Source organism: Salmo salar, chromosome ssa16, assembly GCF_905237065.1.
Source record: "Salmo salar chromosome ssa16, Ssal_v3.1, whole genome shotgun sequence".
NCBI classification, from domain to species: Eukaryota; Metazoa; Chordata; class Actinopteri; order Salmoniformes; family Salmonidae; genus Salmo; species Salmo salar.
The window spans coordinates 19,335,455-19,338,745 of NC_059457.1; the positions used below are offsets into that span (position 1 = coordinate 19,335,455).

Sequence of the window (3,291 nt, forward strand, 5' to 3'; positions counted from 1 at the left end):
TTTGGCCAGTAACCAAAAGATCACTGGTTTGAATACCCGAGCTGACAACTTGAAACATCTGTCGATGTAGAGTAGAGTGGTTGTTAATCAGCAACAAGTTCTGAAATGTACTTTCACTCTGTTTAAGACATACAGTAATTAAAGATCAGAGAGACAGTATTTTGGTCTATGTAATATCGTAACGTTCCTGTGTGTGTGCAGGTATACAATATGTGGCGTCTCTGTGGAGTGGCCGTGAGGACAGCCAAAGGTCCAAAGCATGAGGTCCATGGGCTTCTGGATGAGGCCAGCAGGATTGCCCAATGGAGGATGGACTGCAAGGACACCAGCTGGCCAGAGGTCATCCTCAAGGTCTTCAAAGTGGACGTGGCAGGGGACATGGAGACCATCCAACCCCATCCTTCTGCCAGCGCTGCTGGACGCTGACCATGCAAGGAAGGGGCTTCTGCAGCTTCTCCAGGACCAATGTCCCTGAGTGGAGACCCCACACTACCCACTGCCCCCTTTGAAACCTCCCGACAGCGGAAAGGGAGGAAGAGGAGGAAGCCCCCTCGTGGAGTCCCAACGCCTAGCCAAGAGGACCAAGTGGGACATCCAGGACAATGCTGATATTGTTGGGTGAGACCCAGCTTCCAGAGAGCTCAGTGGATGAAGAGCATAACTGTCTGCCAGAAAGAGCACCTGATTGCTAGGCTGCTGACCGAGAACCTCCCTGTGGACTTCCTGAGCTCAGACACCTATCAGTTGTGTGAACACCTGCTGTCTGAGCCCGTCCAGTCCCCCTGAAGACACCCCTTCTGCCGCAGCTGCATCACTAAATACAACTGCTCTCTGGGCCCCCACTTCCCGGCTTGCACCGTGCCCTGCGCCCCTGTCAACCTCAGTGCCTCGGCTAAGGCCTTCCTTGGGGTGCTGCACTCCCTGCCACTCCTCAGAGAGAGCTGTGGGGAGCGGGTACAGCAAGACTCGTTCAGCGCCCACTGTCTGGATCACCAGCTGGAAGAAGAGGAGGGTGGCTGTAGGTCTCCAGAGAAGAGCCTGGACAACTTCCTGCCTGTCCACAAACAGGTAGGCCCCGAAAGCATCTCTCGTCGCTGACAAGGCGCCCCCAGAAGTACCGGCTGAGGGAAACGAACACCGATAGGCAGACAAACTGGCAGACGAACTGGAGGCCATGATGCAAGGTTTGAGTCTGGGCATTCTTTCTCTCAAACCCCCCTTCTCTTTCTCCCCCTATCTCTGTCTCTCCCCTTTTCATTCTCTCTCTAATGCACAATAACAACTTTTGTCAAGAGTCTGTTAGGATCAAAACAACAGCAGCAATTGTATCTGCAAATTATACTGGCAACACAGTCCTACATTCTGCAGCCAATACATCCGTTTATGCCAGATTCACTGATTCACCCCGCTGTCCCCAGCATAACATTCATAACATTCGAGTTCTACAAGATCTTCCAGGATGAGATGGGGAGGTCTACCACAATGCCAACCCCAGTCAGCTGGAAGGCCACCCTGAGGAAAAAGATGAAGATGTGGAGGTGGTGTGTGAGCTGGTGCACTTAGCGGAGTGGCAGGAAGCCCTGAGGGAGCTGATGGTTCTTTACCTCCAGATGAAGCCTGTGTGGCGCTCCACCTGCCCGGCCAAGGAGTGCCCATACCAGCTCTGCCGGTATAACTTCAACTCCCAGCGCTTCATAGAGCTGCTCGCCACTGTCTTCAAGAACAGGTATGCCGGCAAGATCACCAACTACCTGCCCAAGACCTTGGCCCACGTGCCGGAGATCGTGGAGAGGGATGGCTCCATCTGTGCCTGGGCCAGCGAGGGGAATGAGTCTGGGAACAAGTTTTTCAGACGGTTAAGGAAGATGAACGTTCGCAAGTCCAAGGCCTTTGAGCTGGAGGACGTGCTGAAGCACCACCGGCTCTACAACTCCAAGTACCTGGAGAAGTTCATGGAGTCTCACAAAAACTCTGCTAAAGCCGTGTAGGCCACTATTGACCCTTTAGAGAGTCAGGAGACACAGGAGGATGCTGACAACTCAATAGATGTCCCAGACTTAGAAATATTGTTTGGATTTGACAGTTCTTTGGGACTTCATGGGTTATGGCAGGAATATGTCTTATCCACAGCATGCCTGATTCTAGTCTGTTTTGTACTGTTCTGTTTCAAACGTAATATTTACTCTACAATATGAACTACAGTATATATGTATTAGTAGTGATGTAGGAGGAAGATACTTTATTCTCTAAAGACACAATATTTTTTAAAATCCCCCAAAATGTCTTTGATCCATAATTTACTTTGAGGAAATTTGAAAAGGCTTTCTACCTTATATTTCATTTTCATTCGTCATTTCCAAAAGGTGTCTGACTGTCCTTCTCAGACTTTGCAATTTATATTGGTGTTTTATATTTCTTAATTTTGAGTTAATAATTTGAGTGCAGAGATCAGACATCGCTTCCTCTCCTCTGCTTTTAGCAAGAAGATAGTTGGTGTTTTATCTCTGGGTGCCTGTGAAATATGAGACAGTTTATTGTATTGAATGGGTTATGACACATCCATGAATTTATCCAGAGAGGTTATATATGGGAGCAAATAAAAGCACTGTAATGGAGAGAGAATTGTGTTAAAGAGGCTCACATTTATGACCGCTGTATTAATTTATCTGCAGAGCTGGAGCAAAATGGAATCATGGAGACTTCGATTGTATTTGTTTCAGGGCTGCCTTCTGAAAATGTATTGCTTTAGAGCTTTATATTCGGGTCCCCAAGGGCCAACATGTGGGCCTAGGTGTCTTTGAAACCATTTGTATCTGTTTTAGCATTTGAGAAATGATACCACTCTTACCTTTTTTCATGAAATAAAAAAAAAACTGCACGTTTCGTTGATCACATGAAGATGCTGTATGGTACACTACTAGGCCTAACACCCTTAAGCTTGCCTCAAGAAGTATTTAGATTATCTTTATTGAATCCTCACACGACTCTATGACTCTTCTGGGGCCTAGCACAGCCATTTACTTTAAAAGTAAACTGAGGGAAGCAAGAGACCATTGAGAGGAACTTGTGACAGGCAATAAAAAAATATACAGTGCCAGTCAAAAGTTTGGACACACCTACTAATTCCAGGTTTTTTCTTTGGTTTTACTATTTTCTACATTGTAGAATAATAGTGAAGACATCAAAAATATGAAATTACACATATGGAATCATGTATTAACCAAAAAGTGTTAAACAAATCTAAATATATTTCATATTTGCGATTCTTCAAAGTAGCCACCCTTTACTGTG

The 3,291-nt window shown here is 46.4% G+C and overlaps 1 pseudogene; it reads left to right on the forward strand.

Annotated features, from left to right (window-relative positions):
* The first annotated feature begins 210 nt into the window (after positions 1 to 210).
* LOC106573391 (V(D)J recombination-activating protein 1-like) lies at positions 211 to 2,829 on the forward strand (annotated as a pseudogene).
* The last annotated feature ends 462 nt before the right edge of the window (positions 2,830 to 3,291 follow it).